Source organism: Zonotrichia albicollis, chromosome 5, assembly GCF_047830755.1.
Source record: "Zonotrichia albicollis isolate bZonAlb1 chromosome 5, bZonAlb1.hap1, whole genome shotgun sequence".
In the NCBI taxonomy this organism is placed as follows: Eukaryota; Metazoa; Chordata; class Aves; order Passeriformes; family Passerellidae; genus Zonotrichia; species Zonotrichia albicollis.
In genome coordinates this window covers 33759181-33780150 of record NC_133823.1, presented here as the reverse complement: position 1 = coordinate 33780150, position 20970 = coordinate 33759181, and the positions used below count along the sequence as shown (strand labels likewise).

General features: G+C 50.1%; 1 long non-coding RNA gene across 1 annotated transcript; it reads left to right on the top strand.

The window, feature by feature from the left end:
- The first annotated feature begins 678 nt into the window (after positions 1–678).
- Positions 679–20493, top strand: LOC141729167 (uncharacterized). Its single transcript, XR_012580453.1, has 3 exons — positions 679–1413; positions 9209–9416; positions 19905–20493. It is a non-coding gene; the product is annotated as an uncharacterized LOC141729167 (long non-coding RNA).
- The last annotated feature ends 477 nt before the right edge of the window (positions 20494–20970 follow it).

Sequence of the window (20970 nt, the reverse complement as noted above, 5' to 3'; positions counted from 1 at the left end):
GGGAGTCAGATCCCTGTCCCGAGGCAGGAGCCGTCTCCGTGCCGGGAGAGGCCGTGCGGATCCTGCCCGGGCCAGGGGCGGCTGCCCCGGAGCGGCCTTCTGGGAACAGCAGCAGTGTGTGAGCGGAACAATGGGGATCAGCGGGCCCGCATCCCCGAGCCCTTCCGCTGCTAACCGTGGAGCCTGTTCAAAGCAGAAACAAGCCCCTCCGTTGCCCAAAGGACTCGGTAGAAAAACGTACAATTCGATTTTAATGCGGAGCAGTAGGATGGTTTCGCCGCTCCCGTCTATTGAGCTAACATGTGGGGGTAATAGAGAGGCCGACTCTCCTATAGGGGTCTCTATTCGCATACCGTATGTGGCTATAGGCTGCAACAGCTGCTTATAATGAACTTCTTAAAAAAGATAAATACATGTGCAAACCCAGAGAAGCTTTCTAAAACTGGCCTAAAAGACAATGAAATGTCCTGCCAGAAAATACAGGAGGCGGAAGAGATTAAAAAAAAAATAAATAAAATTAGGCGCTCCCCGCACAAGCCTGCAGCCTTGGCAGCGTTTCTGGCAGCCTTGCCCGCAGCAGGACCCGGGGCCGGGGGGTGCGGGGGCCGGGGCCGCCCGGGGCTCGGGAGGCCATGGGGGACGGAGGGAGGGAGGGAGGTGGCGTCTGGAGCGCTCTGGCAGCGGCGAGCCGGAGCGCACGGCCCGGCCTTGACTGCCCCGCTCCCGAATCTGGTTTTCATAGAGCCGCGCAGTAATTACCTAAAGCCGTAACTGTCTCCGAAATTATTCATTAAAGTCATTCCCGGGAATCTAGCGTCGCGAGAGCCGGCATTTATGGCCTTTGCGCCCTCCGAGCGTGACAGCGTCTCTCGCCTTGCGTCCTCGGCGGCCGAGCGCTCAGCACGGCGAAGAGGAAGGGGGAGGCAGGGTTGCTCTCTCTCGCCTTCTCCTCGGTGTATTTGTTTGCGGGGGCTCAGGCTGCTTTCCCCCTTTTGGCAAAGGAGCGCGATGCAACCCGGCAGATACCTTGGGAGCGAGGAGGGTATTTTGGGGAGTTGCAGTGTTGTGCGGAAGATCATGTCTGTGCCCTGTGGTGCTGTCAGCAGTGACAGATCCCAGATGCCGTCGCTACTGTATGGCAGATTGAGTTTCTCAGCAAAAAACTCTCTCCCTCCCTCCCAAACGTCTTCAAAAACCTTCTCCAGATACTGCGGGTCACTTCGGCTCAAACGGGGAGAGAAAGGGGGGAAAAAAGGCTTTTCCTCTCTCCTCCCTCTCTCTTCCTCCCGCCGGATCTCTCTGGGGTGCGCGGGGGGCCATGACAGGGCCCTTGTGCGCCCGGGGGGCTGAGGGGTCCCCTCTCATCCCCGTCCTGCTGGGAGCCCGTCGCCGAGCCCGGGGACCGCCGTGCAGGTAAGCGGGGGCGGCGGGAGTGGGGCCGGCGGCCGAGGCGATCCCGGGGCCGGTCCCTCCTCCCCCGGTCGGATCTCGCTGCCTGAAAGGAGTTTCCCGAAGCGGGGTGGCTGAGGTGTCCCCGTGTCCCAGCGGCGGGGATGGGGTGGGAATGGGGGGACAAGGCAGACCCCTGACCATGTCCCACCAGCAGCCGGGGCCCGGCGGGACTCGGGCTGCCGGGTTGATTCTGGGGACTCTGAACGGGGAACCGGAGGAAGAGCCGGAGGAGTGGGGGAAGCTGCCCGGCGGGCGCTGGGAGCACCCCCGGCGGCTTGCCAGGAGCCAGGAGGACGGGCCAGCTGCGAGTCCACAGGGGCCGGCAGCCGATGTCCCGGTAAGCGGCGGAGGTCGGGACATCCCCCCCTCTTCCCTCCGCCCCGCTTTTATTCACCTCTTAAATGCAAGAGGCTCGTGTTTTAACAGCTCTGTCTCTCCGAGACTTATAATGAATTGCAATATTCCTGTTCTCCCACTGCCATAAAATATTGATGTCACCCGAGTGCCCAAATCAGAGGCAATCGGCTGTAGCGTCTGCTGGAGTTCTTCTCCCCCTCCGTGCAAATGGGTCAGTGCTTGAGGGCTCGTTGTGGACCGTGGTTGTGTAGCTCTCTCCTCCCTGCCTTAGAGAGGCCATGCCCGTGCAATGTACGGCACCAGGGAGAACTCCTGTCCGTGAGCGAGCCCCCAAAACCCTTCTCAGGATCACGGGGAAGGCGCGCTGCTCCCGATGGACGATTTTGTGTGGCAGCCCCGGGGTCGGAGTAACCCCTTGAGGAGCGCCCCGGACCTCATTCCCCCTAATTTCCCTCTGGATGGAAGCAACCTCAATTCGTTCGTGCCTGTTCCAACTAACCCCTCTCTCGGTCCTTCCTTCCCCAAATGAATTGAAAGGCTTTAATTCAACCGCTCTCACACACCCTCCCCCCGCACCCCCCTTCCCTTTTGTCTTTTTTTTTTTTTTTTTTTTTTTTTTTAAGGCAGCTCTTGCCTTTAGCAGCAGTATAATTGTGACCCTGCCTGATCCACAGAGCCTCCTGTTGGGAGCAGTTAGCTGTGGCTGCATTAGGCCAAAGGACCTCCCAAGTGGCGGTGGCCTGGGTGTCATAGCAAGGGACTCTGCACATTGTCCATTCTTTCTCATCAAAGTCCCAGGCACCGTGGAGCCAACAGTTTGGTGAAGAAGGAAAATAGTAAACAAGTCTTTCCTCTCCCTTCCCAATCCAGCAGCCCCGAGATCTTCCTGGGACATGGAAAAGGGAACAAACTTTTTCATAACTGCAGTTCTACGGTGTGATTTACATTTCCGGCTGCTCTGTCGGAGTGGCAGTAATTTACAGCCTGATAAAAAACACTTTTACAACACCAGAACATGTTCAAGTGGTGGGTTACTATGCAAAATTTACTTTTTAAAATAAGACACGGGCAAGACAAAAAAAAGTCGGTTTCCTTTTTTTGAAGAGTCAAATGGGTTGAAGTTGTAGTGTAGGCAAAAGGAAAAAAAAGTAGGAGCAGGCTGAAGAAAACAGGCATGAAGTAAATCCTGGTCTTTTGTTTATATGCTGTGTATTATACGTCCAAGTCTGTCCTATTTCTCTAAGATTTTCGTTTAACGGATACTTAATATTATTGTGCTCTCTGGCCAAACCCTGCTAGTCTTGCCCCAGGGGTTGCTTTCATTTAGCCAAGTAGCTATTGTGTTTAAACAATTTCTTTCCTTTAATAATTCATCCCTTCTCGGGAGCCTAAAATCGAGTGGGTCTGGTAGCGTTTAGGGGAAGCATCTTTTATTCGGTTCTAAAACCGGGGTAATAGCGTTATCCCTTCTTGAGGAGCATCCAGCCAGGCTTCTTCACCGGGGCAGGGCAGGACGGGTCTGGAAACTAATGTACAACATCCCTATCCTGGTAGGAACGATAAAGTTTAGTAAATTACAAATATGTGAATTTGGCAGACAGTTAGGGATGAAAATGATCAAACGACTGAAAAAAAAGAACCAAAAAGAAAAAAAGGCAAGCAATGAATAAACCACATGTAGCAGTTGCTGCTTTCATGACTTTGGTAATTATTTACACCTGAATCATAGTTTACTCCAGCGACGGTTTCGAAAGTAAACCTTTAAAGAATTTAATTATTTCCAGTTTTCGTCAATAGAGATGAAAAAAAAAAAAAAAGACAGAGAGAGAAAAGTAGGTTAGTGAGCGACTGCTGTCTTCCGAGCTCTCATAAAAGGCTTTACGTGCGTTTCCATCCCAAAGACACAAGCAACCCTCCCGCGTCCCCTCCTCCCATCCCGACAGGAGCGCTCACCGTCATCTGTGCGCGTATTTACGGCCTAATGAGAGAGTCCTGAGCGTCACATGGGACGGTGCCCCTGTATATATATATATACAAATATATATATGTGTGTATGCATGTAAATATATGTATATAAATATACACACACACACACACACACATACATTTGCCTATGTGTGTGCGTTCAGTCGAGGCACAGCACTGAAGCACGTGTGAGTGAACTCCCTGGCTCCTTCCTTCGGCTCTATAATAGCTCTGTTATTTTTGCTAAACGATCAGGATGGCTCTACGTGACCCTTCGCCGTTTAAAACCATTTTCTATCATTGCACGTGTGCCGGGGGGGTAGGGGGATGGATGGGGAGGGGGGAGGATTCGACAAGTCATTGAGAACAACCGGGAGAGCCTGTGATGCATAGCGCGTTTTATCTTTATTTAGGCAACACGTCGTTGGCAGGATGGCCTGAGTTTCCAAGCGCGACAGGGGCACGAAGCTCACCCATCCTCGGGGAGATTCAGGAGGGCTCGGGCAGCGCAAGGGCAGGGAACCCTCTCTCCCCCCTGCTGCCGTGTCCTGCGTGTGAATTCCGCACTTTCTGGGGAATTTTCAAAAAAAGTAAAAGAACAAAACAATAACAACAACAAAAAAAGGGCTCTGTCTCCGTTGCCGGAGCTGCTCTGCCGCCCTGGCTGGGGCTGTGCGGTGGGCGCGGGCAGCAGCCCCGGGGCTGGGACCCGCTGTCTGTGCCCGAGCCCCTCCTGCCGTGGGCACTGCGCTGAGCCGCCAGCTGCGAGGGCTTCCAGTACTGCCCTGCTCTCCCTCCATGGATCCGCCGGGATCTCCTGGCCGGGGCTGCCTTGGCACCCTCCGTACGGCATCCTCGTGTGCGCTGACCCCGGGCTGGCATTTAGAGGGCTCTGCAGAAGCAGTTTGCTCTTAGGAAAGCGGTTCTGGCTTGGCTGCGGTGCGAGCGCCGGGGGTACAAGGGAGGGGAGACGAGCCCGTGGTTTGGAGCGCCGGTTCCTGCAGGCGGGCGCTCCCCTTCCCTGCACCGGGAATGCCTGGCGGGCTCCCTCGGGCACATCCCACGCGCATCCGCGGGCGGGAGGAGTCGCTGGCCGGGGATGCCGGGGCTGCCCACCGGGGACTGCCCGCCTCCGAACCCCTTCCCTCTGCCCTGCCCGTACCTGGCCCGGCGGCGTCTGCTCTGCCGAGCGGGCGGTGCTAAAGGAATGGAAAAATTATCCCCACACAAGGGTTTTAAGCTTCCCCAAAACAAGCGACAACCTCAAATCACTGGATCTGTGAGAATTTGGTACGCACTCTCCCTCTCCCAGAGTAAGGCACTGCTGGTGCATTAGGCAATAGCTGTAGGGATGTGTGGACATAAACATGTATGTGAGAGCTTGGATTAAAAAGCTGTGCATCACCTTGGGTTAAGGGCTCACTCCTCAGGGTTTGTTTGGTCGCTGGCTCCTCCTCTGTAAAACAGCTGTTAGAATTGTGCTCCCCCAAGGACAACGAGTTCAGGGTTTTTTAAAATTAATTTTTCTCCCCGCTCTTGGCGGAGAGGAGGTAATATCGTGCTGGACACAGGGAGGCGAGAAGAGACAGTAACTAACTGTAACTCATCTTCCAGAGGTAGATCACCTCAAACATGTGCTTCATCACACTTTTTTAATTGTGATGGCCCATAATGGTAATATATGTCCATAGTCTTTCGTCATTCGCAATGCCATTATTCCAGTGCCTTTCCTATTTCTGAAAACAAAGGTATTTTTCACTTGTCCAACCCTAAGAAGACGTACCCAAACATAAGACTAAAAGTGTACATCTTATTAAAGATGGGCGGCGATACTTCCCACTACAGCATCTCATTAAAATCGACAAGAAAATAGAGATTGAAACATGATAAGATCATATAATATATTTTGAGTGTAAGATGTATAAGCATAGAAGGTGTTTAAAATGGTAACATTTTTCTTTTGCTTTTTTTTTGTTTTGTTTTGTTTAAAGAAAAGCGGTCATTTTATTTAATGATCTACACACACGTGTGCGTGTGTATACATATATATGTAGATTGATGCATATAAATAAATATATTTCCTTCTCCCCGAAGAGTGCTCTGACACCTGTTGCAAGCCCCAAAACAGAAGATCACACTGTAAATTCTTCCTGAGACTTTTTTTTTTTAATGATAAGCACTCTTCTGGGACAAAATAGCTACAGGAAAACTTTATTAAGTAAACGTCCACGAAAATACCTTCGAGGTTGAATTAATTTTGTGTTGGGACGAAAAACGCGCCTGTTCGGCCCGTTTCCCAAGCCGGACGCCTCCGAGGAGATCCCTGACAACCTTTCCGCTATTTTATTAACATTCTGTGCAAACTAGATACTGAGTATGTTGCAGGATGTAGGACGAAAAGCACGGTAAAATTGAAAGAGCTTGCAGGGAGAGTCAGAGAAAGCACCATTTTCCCCTTTGCCTGTTTGGGGGCTCCCTCCCGGGCTGTCCGCACCCAGAGCCCCGGTGGCGGCTGCTGCTCCCGGGGTGCCCGCAGAGCCCCCCTCAGCTCCGGCGGCGGCACCCAGCCGAGGGGGCGAAGCCGCCCTAATTCTTTCCCCCCCAGATGCTGTCCTGGCATTTAAAGGGCTAAATCCCAACTCCCAGGCACACAGCTGGCGTATGTTTTATCCTATCAATTCATAACAAGGAGGCATTTTGGAAAGGCTCATAAGGATATTTATTTTAAAATGTGTGCTGAAAAGATATATGCTGGGGGGGAGGAGGGACAGGGTTGGGCGTCTCGAGTTTTGTTTCTAAGCCAAAACGGCACAATTCGAGCTGTGAACAAATGGTTTCCAGAGAATAGTTCTTTTCTCTTTCTTTTCCCTGCAAGACGTTTGTTTGAAGTTCCCGGAGTTTTTAATGTTAAATAATATTAATACCAAAATGAATACTTCGGGGCTTCTTGTTTTAATTTTGAAAAGCTGGCATCTGTGGATTTCTTTCTTTCTTTCTTTCTTTCTTTCTTTCTTTCTTTCTTTCTTTCTTTCTTTCTTTCTTTCTTTCTTTCTTTCTTTCTTTCTTTCTTTCTTTCTTTCTTTCTTTCTTTCTTTCTTTCTTTCTTTCTCTCTTTCTTTCTCTCTTTCTTTCTCTCTTTCTTTCTCTCTTTCTTTCTCTCTTTCTCTCTTTCTTTCTCTCTTTCTCTTTCTTCTCTTCTCTTCTCTCTTTCTCTCTTTCTCTCTCTCTCTCTCTTTCTCTCTTTCTCTCTTTCTCTCTTTCTCCCTCTCTTTCTCCCTCTCTTTCTCCCTCTCTTTCTTTCTTTCTCCCTCTCTTTCTCCCTCTCTTTCTCTCTTTCTCTCTTTCTCCCTCTCTTTCTCCCTCTCTCTCTCTTTCTTTCTCTCTCTTTCTTTCCTTCTTTCTCTCTTTCTTTCTTTCTCTGTCTCTTTCCTTCATTCTTTCATTCTTTCTTGATTGCATTGTTGCTTTCTTTTGCTTTTTTTCCACTTTTTGCTTCTCTTCTTCTTCTAGATTCCCCTCTTTATCTCTTGCTTTTTCTCTGTCTTGCTCTCCCACCCTCTCCCTCTCTTCCCTCCCTTCTCTCCTCTCTCTCTTACTGCTCCCCTCTGTCACGCCATATTTTCCCCCTTGTTTTTGCAAACTCCTTCTTTCAACCGGCCTGTGTTCGGGATATTGTTGCCGGTAAAAGAAATAAATAACCCAATAAATAAAGCAGGCTCCTGTTATGACAAGTTCCAAGCCAGACCAACATTTTATGGCTTAAAATAGCCCTTGAGGAAGAACAAGCAAATTTTAAAAAAGAGGCCAAGCGTTTAAGAGCAGGATGGCTGAGGTCGGTTGCGGAGGTGTGGGACGGGGCTCAGGGCGCTCCTTGCCCCAGCAAGCAGCCGTCCGTGCCCCGCACCCCGGCGAAGGCGGCGGTCACTTCTCCCGGGCAGGAGGGCTTGCAGGAGCAGCCCGCAGGGTTCGTCACGGGCAAACCCTCGGCAGCACCGGGAATGGGCAGCTCGGCAGGGCCAGCCGTGCCCTCCCGCCGCTTTTCTTGCTTTCGCCTCTCCCAGCGTGTTAAAACTACTGCGAAAATAGAGAGGGGTCACGTCAGCTCTGCATGGAGGCTGAACGCTGCCGATCACCTTGGGCTCCTGCAGCCGCCCCTTCCCGGCTGCCCGGCTGGGCAGCGGCGGGAGCCTGGCACCGCCGTCCGCCCGCAGCCATTGATACCCGGCCGGCACCTCTAACGCCGCCTCTGGGCACGTTCTTCTTCAGCGATGGAAAGGAAAAATACAGTGTTGGTAGGGAGTTTGTAGGGAGTCAGTCTGAAGATGGTTTTCTCCTCTGCGGATCCTGGGAGGGTTTCACGCCGGCCGCGGGCAGCGCCCAAAGAGGGAGCGGAGCGGATCTGCCTGCCCGGAGAGGGCCGGGGGCAGGGGGTGACACCGCCCTGGGAGAGTGCCTCCCGGCTGGAGAGAGCCCTTCGCTCCTCTAATCGCTCGCATGTGCCTGCCCTGAGCAGCCGCGCTCCGAGCAGCGGCAAATGCCGTCACAACTCGCGTGTCGTAAATTACAGAGACCTCACCCTGGCAGGGAGATGCCGGGGAGGCGTCCGGTTTGTCTGCAGCTCTGGAAGGCACGGGAGGAGCCGGCCTTGCTGCTTCCCTCACTTCTCTTTTCCCTCTCTCCCCCTCAGCCGACTCCTTCACGGAGGGTGATACGGCATTGACTCACCAGCACGTTTAGGCGTACGGGAGACTCGTTGTCTCTCACCCCCACCCCTTTTTTTTTTTTTTTTTTTTTTTTTGAGTTGTTAACTCCCGTTTATGATCGAAATGTTGCTCTCTGCGTTTTGTTTCGTTCTGGCTGCCATTGGTTGGCCTGGGTTTAATCAGGAGGAAAAAATGCTAGCCACAAATGTAGCTATTGTTTGGCTGGAGAGACGGGGCCGGGGGAGGAAAGCAGAGAGAACGGGAGCCCGTGGATGACAGTGACGGTGGGACCAGCCACCCGCCCCACGGAGCGCTGCTCCTGCGCTCAGCCCTCCCGAAAACAGAGCTTCCTCTCTCCCCAGCCTGCCCGCAGCAGCATGCAGGGGAGCCGGGGGCATGTTATCTCAGGAACATAATGCTAATAAATGTGCTCAGATGTTGGACATTCCCCTTGCCTGTTTTATAGGGTTTCGCTGGTGGTGCTTAATGGGCTGGGTCACCGGGACTGATGCTAGCAAGGTTATTAGGATTAAGTAACCTAATGAATCGTATGGCCATTAGCGGGCTTTGAAAGAAGGTAGTTTTCCCTGTAACCTGGTCTCCTGTCTCTTAACAGGGGCAATTATTTTTAACTGTCTCTCAATCACAGGTAGGAGGGGGGCTTTTTTTTTTTTTTTAGGTTTATTTGTTTGAAACCCCTCTCTGATGCTTAGAAATTGATTTCTCCACAGAAAGAGCCTGTCATTTTATCTCGGCGTTTCTCGAAACCGCTGAGTGAGCCAGACGCTGCGGCCGCTCCCGCCCTGCTCGGCGGAGCAGCCGCGGCCGGTGCCTTTCCCCTCCGCTGGCCAAGCGCATCACCGGGAGTGCTCGGGGAAGATTTGTACTTATTTTTTTTCCCAGAGAAGGGTTTCTCGCTGTGTCTTTTGCCTAAGCCAGGTAAGCGATGCGAGGCTCGGTTCCCCTCCAGGGGCTCGCCCCGGATCTCTCCCTCCCTGGGAGCCCTTGGAGGCTCCTTCCTGGCGGGGCTTTCACCGCCCCGCTCTGGGTACCACCGCCGGGACCCGCCCTGAGCGAGCAGGAGGGCAGGGCGGCAGCGCCGGAGCCTGTAGCTGCTGCCTTCTCTCCCCGGGGCAACACGGTCAGGGAGAGCGCAGGTTAGCAGGAGCTAACTCTTGGCCATCCGCTGTCTTCTATGGCCAGGAGAAACCAACCATTATTATTATTATTATTATTATTATTATTATTATTATTATTATTATTATTATTATTATTATTATTATTATTTTTCCTCCATCATCATCAATATCGTTAGAATAATCATTTTCATTATTAGCATCATCTTTATTATACTAATTTTTTTAGACCCGAGGTTTAAGATTTTTTTCAAATTTCCTCCCTATCTCCCCCCCGCGAGAAGGTAGAATTTGAACGCGGACACAGGTTGCACGTTGTAATGCTCCTTCGGGAGGCCGGGCTGGTGGTGTGAATATCCGCTTTAATTAGAGCAAGTGCTAGCGGCTGCTTCAGTTTGAACAGGTCTGGAATATTTGTGCCGTGGTTATTTTCCAGACCCGTCACGCTTTAAAATAATCCGGACGTACTGGTGAAAAATTTAGAAGGGGGGTAAAAACCGGTATAAAGAAGTTGTTGGGAGAAGAGTCCCTTTGTGCGGGTGTCCCTGCGATCCCGGCGGTGCCTTGGCCGCTGAGCCGCTTGCGGCGCTGGTCTGGGATGAAAGAACGCCGGGGCTGGGGCCGCGGGGCTGGAGCAGAGCAAGGTCCAGCCTCCGCTCCCGCAGGGAAAGAAGACGGGAAGACCTTGCTTGGAGCTGCCACCGAGCGGCATCTCCCGCGCCCATGGCGCTGGCAGGGTGACAGGGGTGGGCAGGCTGGTGGACAACGCGATGCCGTGTTTCCCACCTATAAAAGCTCACGGTGAAGCTGCGAGGGGCATGGCACCTGCCGGGCTGTCTGGCTCCCAGCCGTGGGAAGGGGCTGCTCCTCGGGGGCCCTGCGGCAGGAGCAGCGCAAGGTGTCCGCCAGTAGAGCAGAGGAAAGCCTCAGCTCGCCTCTCTTGGAAAGAATCCACTTTCCCACAGCTTTCTCAATCCCCAATACTTTTCACACCCTGTTAGGAGTTAATACCGCCGAAACCGCTAAACGCTTCCATGCCTGAAGGTACGGCCCCGGCAGGGGCTGCTCCTGGCGGCCCCCGGCCCCGGGCAGGACGGGCCGCAGGGCGGGGAGCGCCGCCCGCCTGCCGAAAGGGCCCTTTCCCCGCTGGAAATTCCTCGGATGCTTCGTACTTAGGCTAACACATCGCGCTGAGTTTCTGTGAAAGGGCTTCGGCGGGCAGGGAGGGGAGGGATTCCCCGGATCCCTTTTGGGGAAGAGCGGGGCGATGCTGCCGGAGCCGCTGCAGCTCCTCGGGTAATATTTCAGATGCCAGTCTCGGCGTGGAGAGCTGGCTGGGGTCAACTATGCGGCCTGGACTCTGCAACCAGCACCTCTGGGCGGCAGGAAAGCCACACGGGGCTGCTGCGGGGGAAGGGAGGGAGGCTGTGTGTGTCAAAACCAGAATGGATCTTACCTGTAGCTGGCGGATTTATTTAATTTAATTTTTTTTTTTTTAATGGGGGCTGGTTTTCGGGTTTGGTTTAGCCTCGCACCTTTCAGCCGCCGCCCTTCACAGTGGGCAGGGGGTGCCCCCGAGGCAGCAGCCGCTCTCTCCAGCCCCGCTCCGGAGGTCGCTGACCTCGCTCAGCCCCTCCAATCACCCCCAAAGCCAAGGCAGGGACAGGGCCGCTTTTTCCCCGAGCTCACAGGGACCATGCGATAACCGAACGCGCGCCGCAGGAAAGAGCCGCTCAGGGGGAGCATTTCCAGTCCTATTTTCCTGCTGAAGTCATGGCTGGAAAATGCCAAGTCAGATTTCTTGCCACTCCTTTCCAAACGTGCAAACACCGTCCCCAGGAAAGCCACTTGGCCGGGGTCTCCCGAGCCCACAGCAAGAGCACTGGTCTCCGAGGAGCACAAAATTCACCCAGCAAACCTAACTCTGCAAGGTTCAGCGGTCAGGCCAGCTGTGCCAGCTTTCCAAGCAGTGGGACATGTAGGCTGCCATTCGGAGCCTGAAGGGATTTGTCCTGCGTGTCTGTCTTCACAAAACAAAGGACTTGGCCCCGGCATAAAGTAAGAGCATCTCTGGGGTGCAGAGTTGCCGTGCTCCCCTCCAGCCCTCCAGGCACAGCGATGTGCCTCTTCTTGCATCCCTCAGCTCGTAATCAGCCTTTAATTTGCAATAGCGCTGGGAAGGTTGGGACACCAGGTCCGTGGGCATCAGGTGAGCGGGATGCACCTTTAGCTATTTCATCCCCAGCCCCTGGCGAGCACTCAGCCTTGTAAGCTTAGCAACATCCCTCAGCTTCGCGTTTGCTCTCCGTTCAAAAATTGTTAAATTCTTGTGGCGGGAAAGGGAAATCCATGAGTAATGTGCACTTGGCGGGACACCCCTGCAGCCCTGATTGAGCTTTTCCCCTCACTGTCGGAAACTGCCCTGCGGACTGGCTGCGGAGTGTTCCGCAAGGGGAGAAACTGCGGGTGCAGTGCCAGGACAGCTCCCGAGGAACAGGCTGATTCCCAGCGGGGGACGCGATTTCCCCGGCCCTGTCCCTGCCAGGGATACGCACTACCCTCCAGGCAGGTCCTGGCCGGATGCAGCCTCTCCCCGCGTTCCTGGGGCCGGAGGAGCCTCACCCGGGTTACATCTGAAGGGCTGTGCTCGCAAAGTGGCGGCTCTCCCGCCTCTCCTGTCTCTCCCCCATGGCCCACTGGTTCCTGCTCTCTGTTCATCCCCGTGTCCACCCAGCCCGACCCAAACACTCCTCGTCGGCCATCTCGGCAGGGCGGATGTCCGTGTAGGATAGGGCCCCCTCCTCCCTCACGGCCCTCAGGCCTCTAAGTCCTGTCGCATCGGAGGGACCTGCTCTGGGGGGTGCCACACAAGCCATGCAGACACCCTCGCCGCCCAGGTGTGACCACCAAGGGTCTCTCCTGGCGGCCAGCTGCTGGCCAGAGCCGGGGATAGGTGTGAACCGTGCCCACCCCGAGGATGAGGGCATTTAATCTCGGTGCTACCATTTATTCCACTGGCACATGGAGTCCCCAGCCGAGAGCTAGGGGGACCTGCAGGGAAGGGATCCTCTTTGCAGACCAGGTTGAGAGCATGGGGAGCCGAGCTCGGCAGCGGCGGACACCGCACACTGTCACCGGGGCCAGCCGCTGTGATCCGCGGGGAGCTGTCCCCGCTGGCTGCCTGTGCGGGGCAGGCGGCACCGGCGGGGTGCAGAATTCCCTGTGCCCCCCACAGCTTTCCTGCTCCCCTTGCCGGGAGCCGGGAGGGCAGCGTGCTGCCGCCGTCACTGCAGGGGCGCAGGCAGGGTGGGAAGGAGCAGAATTCGTGTTTGAAGCCGAATACCGCGGCCACCCGAGCAGCAGCGGGGGGATCACACGCATCCCGCTTCCCACCCCTGCCCCAGGGGCTTCCCTGGGCGGAGCGGCTCTTCCCCGCCTGTGCCTACACGCACACGCACCATTAATGAATGATAAATTATTACAGTCGAATATATATTAGATTGTTTCAGTTACCTTTTTAAAGAATAGTGAGTTAATCCCGTAATTTTCCTTCATTTGTTTCATAAACTTGCAGATCTACAAGCAACACAAAGTGAGGACTTTTTACATATTACAAATATAAAATTATACACAAATATGCGACATATATGTAACCACATATCAACATGCATGCATAAATGCAGGTGGGAGCTTTACTGAAATGTTCCGGTTTGCTGATAGGGCAGGATGGGACATGCGCTGCGGTGTGATGGGGTGTGATAAGAGTCCTTTGGATAGGGTGTGATAAGAGTGTCCTTTGGATGGGGTGGGATAAGAGTGTCCTTTGGACGGGGTGGGATAAGAGTGTCCTCTGGATGTGGATCTCGCGGGGGGATCTGCCCGGCTCCCCCTCCCAGGGCTGAGCTGTGGCTCGCCCCCCGCCCCTGATCCCGTGGGAAAGGACAGGATTTCCCTGGCGCTGTCCCTGCTCGGGCGAGGTGGGGCAGCGAGACCCGAGTGCCTTGTTGGAGAGGCAGAACGGTGTCACCTCCGGCGCTTCCCGGCAGAAAGCTATCTCATTTATCAGAGGGTGCAAGGGGTGCCTGGAGTTACGAGCAGACACCAAACACACCCCTTCAGGCCTCAAGAAAAAATAAAAATTTTTTGAAGGAGAGAGCTCCCAGCTGACAGTAGGCAAACAGGATGAGATCTCTCCTCGGTGCACTGCGGAGAGGCGAGAGTGGTTTTCCTTCGTGTTCTTTTTGCAAAACTACTCAATTGCCTTAAATTCGTTTCCAAAATCCGCTTGGCACAGTTCAGAGCTTTCAAAAACCTCGTTATAAAATAATAAGGAATTGCAGATTTTTTCCTTTTCTCATATAACTGTACGTTGTGGTGTACAAAAATTATGGACAAATCCGCCCCTCCTTTAATAATCTTGTACGAAGTCACCGTGCAACACATCAAAACAATAATTTCAGACCTGATTCTTAGTTAAAAGAAAGGACAAAAATGAGGAGAGGAGAGGAGAGGAGAGGAGAGGAGAGGAGAGGAGAGGAGAGGAGAGGAGAGGAGAGGAGAGGAGAGGAGAGGAGAGGAGAGGAGAGGAGAGGAGAGGAGAGGAGAGGAGAGGAGAGGAGAGGAGAGGAGAGGAGAGGAGAGGAGAGGAGAGGAGAGGAGAGGAGAGGAGAGGAGAGGAGAGGAGAGGAGAGGAGAGGAGAGGAGAGGAGAGGAGAGGAGAGGAGAGGATCTCTCATCGCTTTGATTAGTATTTTGCCGTCGGTGTCTTGCACGGAAAGCCGAGCGCGGACGCAGAGCAAGGCAGAGGGAGCTGCCGAGCCCTGCAGGCAGGGAAGCTCAGAGCTGTTGAGCAGCGCTTCCTCTCCGCAGGAAAGTGGGGATTGCGGAAAGGTGGGGAGTGCTTTCCAGGCCAGGTACCAGCAGCCAGGCCGGATTCCCGCAGGGCACGATCCCTCTGCGGGACAGCGCCCGGGGCACACTCTGGCCTGCGCCTACTGGGAAGACCACAATTAGAGACCGTGCTTCATTCGGGGAGGAAAAAACCGCATTTGCAGCGAGAAACACAGCAGGGAGAAACTCCTAGTCATTAGTGAAAGGAAAAAAAAAAAAAAAAGAAGAAGAAAAAAAGCTTCACTTCAGAAACAAACAAACAAAAAAAGAAAAAAAAAGGAAGGAAAAATAGAAGAAAAAGAAAAACAAGAAGGGAAAAATAGAAAAATAGAAAAATGATGGAAGAAAGAAAAAATTAAAAGTGAAATAAAAATAAAAGAGAAAAAAGGAAGAGGGAAAAAATAGGTAAGAAAAAGGAAGGAAAAACCGTAAAAGGCTGCCTTGTGTGCTGGCAGCGGTGGGATCCTCACCTGGGCTGCGCGGTGCCGTCTGTCAGCGCGATGGGTGTGCAAGGCTGGCACTCCTGGCCGGAATGCGGGTCTGGCCTCACGCCTTCCCACGGGCCAGGCCCGACATCAAAGGCACGGCGCAGACAATGTGCAGCGCACATGGGAGCTCGCAGGACTTTCCTGTCAAAACGTGTTTCCTGGCGTTTTTCTGCCCTATCAGACCTGGCTCCCCAGCACGGCACCACAAAGGAGCAGCAGGGACCTATAGAGATGGGCTGTGAATACCAACAGCATACATACAGCTTCTCAAAGTGGTCCGGGGAGCTGCCAGTTTCCCTTTTTTCCTCCTTGAGGATACAATGACTTGCAGCAAATTAGTAGCCATTGTAATTCAGGGGTGGTTTTAATTATCTTTTCGGGCCTCTGCAGATTTAACTCATCTCCTGCTATTTTCTTGTACAAATTAGGTGTCAGCTCAAAGTCCACTTCCAAACTCATCCCTTGCAATCAGTATCTGACTTTCTTTGCATCTACATTCCTCCAGACAACATCTAGTTCAGCCAAACACAGCAAATACCTCTACCTCAAGTCCAAGAAGCTGATGGATGCTCCTTTGCCCCTGCTTAATGACTGCATGTGGCATGTCCTGTGATCTGCCAGGGTGTGGAATCATAGACATGGAGCCATCTCACATTGGTTGTAATGGGAAATGGAGAAGGATTTTATGGATCTGGACTTTTGGAGAGCAGATAGGAGATGGTAAATAGAATTAAGACCATTTGGCTCTGCATGAGGATTCAAAAAGATCTTATAAATATTTTAGGTAACAATTTAAATAAAGTTCTGATTTAGAAGGAAACTGGGGACTTGTAACACATTTTAATGACTATTTGTTTCTACTTATTTTCTAAAATTTTGCATTCATTCACACTGTGTTATATTGAGAAGTTACAAAAAAAAGAGCAGCCTGTTAGTGTGCATAAATCAACATACTGCAGTCTGAGCACTATAATAAATGCTACATATGTGTAGCACGAGTACCTATGTGTGCTCATCTCTCATTGCCATAACAAATCTGGAGTAAAACTAAGTTTTTGCAGAGATTCCAAGACACAGCATTTAGAAAGAGTCACTGCAATCCTTCATACCGTCTACACCTAGGAAGCTCCTATTACTTAACTGGGACATGAGCCCAGCTCTCAAACAGAGCAACACTGGGGATTGAGTGGAAATCTGGTGTTTAAATTTAGACTATCTTTTTCATATCATCATGTCTTTACCAAGTAACTCCCTCAGCACCAGGGAAGCCACTAAGATGCCTGAAGTTCTGCTCCACACATGTGCTGAAGCCTTTTGGTTTTGACAGGGCTAAGTGTGTATCTCGCACCTAATCCCATCAGGATTCACAGGCAAGGTGTGCCTCCTCCCTGGAGGAGCATGGGAGGGCAGCACAGTGTAATCCATGCTCTCACAAACAGGGTGGCACCAGCAGCCCCACTTCTCAGAGCAGGCTGTTAGTCATGCAGGTATTGAAGGAGCTGGCAGTGTCCATCTTCATCTCTCTGCTTTGGGGGATTCACAGACACATTTCCCATAACCGTGGTGTGTAGCTTACATAATATCAGGCATCTAAAGGACAGGGATGAGAAACAGTCTTCTTTCTCTTGGCACTGCACTAATCTCCATATCATGATTGATGATTCAGTCCCTCTTCCCTTCTCCTGTGGCAACACCAGAACAGCTTCTAGCCAGACATCAGCATACTGTTATAGAGAGTGAGAAGTAGAAGTTTGACCCTCCTCAGGAGCTGAATAAGGTCCCAGAGCCTCATATCTATATATAAAAAAGTATTTTTCAGTTTCTGACTAGAAAGATTTATTTTCCACCACCCCAATGCAAGAAAAGACTAAAAGCCATTGAGCTGGGCAGACATTCCTGACAGACCTAGGCAATGCTGAGATGTTTGCAGGAAAGTGATGGAAGATTTTGTTCTCAAGGAAAAAAAGAAGGGAGTTTTTTAAGCCTCTGATATGTCAGTCTGAATCAGTCAATGCTTTGGCAAATTTCCAAACTGGACTGCTTTCTTTGGGTTGCACAAAGTGGTGATGGACTTTTCGGTCCTGGGTAAGGACAGTGTGTAACTGTGCCCATGTGGCTGGAAATGTGTGTCCTCAAAAGCACCAGAGCAGGATGCCACCTAAGGAGGCATCATTGGCATGAGCTAACTGCAGCTGGAGTGCCCAGGGGGTGCACACACATCAGACACCTGTCCCTGGGGACAAATCCTGCAGGCTCTGTGCAGCCATCTCCTCTGCCACCCACAGATGCTGCTGTGTGCTCACCGTGGCTCCTCATCCTCCCTAGGTTCCTTCTTCAGAGCTCATGTTGCCCTTAACATTTGAGAAAAACATTCCTTGTAGTTTAATCTGGCCTCATGTACAGTCTTTGTGGAGCCAGGGCAAACTCAGCACAGGTCCTCGAGGGGGCCTTTGAATGTGCATCTGCATTGCTCTGGATGAAGGAACCCAAAGCCATGCACCTAATATCTGCTGAGGCTGCTTGAATAGGCAGTAGAGCATAAGGTCCAAAAAGCACAACTTTTGAGACATTTGAACAAAATCTTTGAAGCAATCAAATTGAAACTAAATCTTCCTTCTGAAACAAATCCTTCCTTCTGTCACTAGAGCCTGTCAAAGACATTTATTCCAATAAATATTTTAAGAACTCAGGGTTGATGCTAAAACTGAAAGCTTAGTGTCTTACACTGGCAATCACAACTAGAATTCACATAGCTGATAATAAGGGGAGGTTTTGGGAAGTGCAGTTTCTGGTAAGGAAAGAAAATGGGGGAAGTATGGTTCATGTGCCCAAAGCCTTAATCACCCCCTACCCCACCCCCATAAAAATAACCACATAATTTATAATCATTCATAGCAGTTGGAATTGTCCTGACTGTTAAAAGACTTTTTTCATTAGACAACCCTTTATTCCTTGTGAAGCATATTATTGATCTTAATATGCAGAAAATGCCATAGCTAGCAACTCAGAATGTCAGTGCCATTTTTGCTAAACAATGAGAATTGATGAGGTTTGGCAAGACATTAAAATATTTAACGCTATAACTTTGAGAAGTCTTTTATGTGTTTGTACTAATAGGAAAATCTTTTAACAGGAAAAATGTTTTTCTGTGCTCCACTAAAAACTCCAGCGAGGGCTGATTCTGTTTGCATTAAACCCAATGGGAGGCTTGTTACTGACTTCAAAGTCAGTTCCAAGAGGAATTCCAGTGTGGAAAATCATGACTAGAAAAAAAAATCATAGACTTTTAGTTACATGACTAGTGCCATTTAAATTAGCACTTAATTACGCGCCCTAACACTCCAGAGTGTCTGGGGACAGCACGTTTGGTGTCCCCAGAAAGACTGCACGTTACCAGCCCGAATGCAGTGGATATGGCAGCTCTAACAGCAGCATGTCACTTGAGGCACAGGAGCAGGGCCAGGTGCCCAGGGAAGTCACAGGCCTGTATCTCTTACTGCTAAGAGTCTACATTTGCAACACATTTTTCTGTTTTTAAAATTATTTTAACTGCCCAGATATTTTTTCCTACAGAAACCTGCCTTGCACAGTTCTGGTTCCTTGGCTGATTTGCTGTCTTCACAGCTTTATGTGCAGAGCGCAGATTTTGGGTGAACTAGTACAGGAGGCATCAGGGTCTTTGTATTTAAGATGAAAGAGTAAAATTACTTAGGCTAACTAGTCAGTCTAAATGAAAATTGTGATGAAAAGGAGATTATAAACATTGTATTTATCTTCATCTTTCTGTACTGATCTTGTGTGAGGGTATTCTGATCTTGAGCACAAAAGCTTTTCTTTCCTGCATTTCTTTTAAAAGCTTTATGGGCAGAGCTCAGGGTCTTGTTGAGGCATCTTGGACATTTAACAAAGGGCTGATACTCTTAATTTTAGCCATGGAGCTCATCATCAGGTTTTCTTGAGGTGAGCAATTAAATTACGAGTATCAGATTATTTGCAAAGCAGAATTGCTTTTGTTCATTTGCAATCTTTCCTTTAACCCCAGAAGGCAACACCTCTTGTAAATGCTATTGGGAAGGGAACTAAATGCAAAATTGGTATCCTGTAATCGTATTTATTCCTATACACAACAAGCTAAAATGCTGGGATCTTTTAATAGCTTTTTCCATATTGGACTCTTTGTTTGGATGTGGTTTTCCTGATGTATCCTAGTAACATGTTTAGTTAATTTATATTGTGCCTATGTGTAGACAGATATACACACATCCATATGTATGCACACACATAGTCCTCATTAAGGGAGTGTTGAACGTCCCACAGCAGAGCTGGGATTGCAGGGCAGCAGGGCTGGGAGCTGCGAGTCTGCTCCCTCTGCAGAGGGTGCCGCAGACGCTGCTCCGAGCAGGCACACCAGCCCCTGGGACCTGCAGCCCTGCTCCTCTGCCGGGAGCCTTGCTGGGGCTTGTGCAGCCCAGGCAGGACTGAAACCCTTATTTCTCACTGGCAGCAGAGCTCCCTGCTTGCAGGCTCTCCCGGGAGGGCGGGTGCATCATCCCCCCGTGTCTCCCTTGCACTGGAGCGCCTGCCAGCCCCTTGGCAGCTGGGGGATTGCTGCACTTACACTGGTGGTGTGAGGACTCAAGCCTTACATTGTCAGAGTATCTGAGCTGGTGCAGGACAAACTCCAAATGCAGAAACATTTGGCAGATGATGAAGAAAAGAGGGATTCCACATTTTGCACAATAAATCACAAATATAACCTATTTATCTGGTGTTAGAAGACCCATTCTTCAAGGATTCAACCTGCCTTTACTAAAACAAGAAAGTGCTGGTTCTAAGGCTTACAATATGCAATGCACTCTTGGAAAAGCCACACAGTCCTTATTATCTTTCTTTTTTTTTTTTTTTTGTTCCAGGCCCACAAGTGGATCAGACCAGTCCTGCGCTGTTGCATTTAGTGTATAGCAAAACTGCCCTTGAGGAAGATTCTGCAGACTTAAGGACTGAGGTGTTAGGACTGGGAGCTAAGGAAGGGACATGAATGACTTCCTTCATAGCTGGTTTTAAAAAGCCAGCTGCTCTCTGCAGTCAAGCCAAAATTAAGGGGAGATGGTATGAGGTTTAGAAATGTGCAGGATAAATTTTCATGCCAATAAGAAAAATGAGAAATAATCTTAACATATCGCAACTTGTCATAAAAATACCTCTCTTTCCACCTTTAAAAGAGGACTTTATAAATTCTTCTGTCTTTGATTTGTTGTCTATTTTATACTGATTTTTTAATTCATATGTTCTTAAGAAAGCATAATGAAACACTTGATGTGTCTATTGTCTTGATTAGTGCTTCATTGTGTAAGAATTTGGTTATTGAAAATACACTAAATATTGTGCTGTAAATTGTGTTGTGACTTATGCAATACCTTTTAGTATTAATAGAAAAAATCCAGGATTGCAAAAATGGTATTTAATTTTTTATTTTATTTCGTTTAATAAAAAACTCACTTGACTGCACATTTCTTTGCTTTATTTTCTCATTTATTGTGTATATATTTGATGAAAAATATCTGTGTCTGTTGCATATCATCTATCTAACACGACAAACTGCTGCTGTTCTTAATAAGTTATTGAGAAAAATAAACCAGTTTGCACTTTGATTTCTATCACTCCTGGTGAGTGATTCTTCTGGAATAAACATAGCTCTAACACATGTAAACAACACAGGAAATTAATAACAAAATTCTTTGGATTTCTTTCAGATGCCACATACTTTATGTAAATATATGTGGCTTTCAATTTCAATGATTTTCCAGAAAGTAATAAACTTTGTTCATTAAGCATTCTCTTAAACTAAACATTTATTACTTCATAAGTGTTATTTCAACCAAATCAAGTGGATGTCCATGGTAAATTGATGCAACAGATCTGTTCAACCATAGGAGCAGGATGGCTTCTTTTGAGTGGGGAAAACTCCTAGTTCTTATT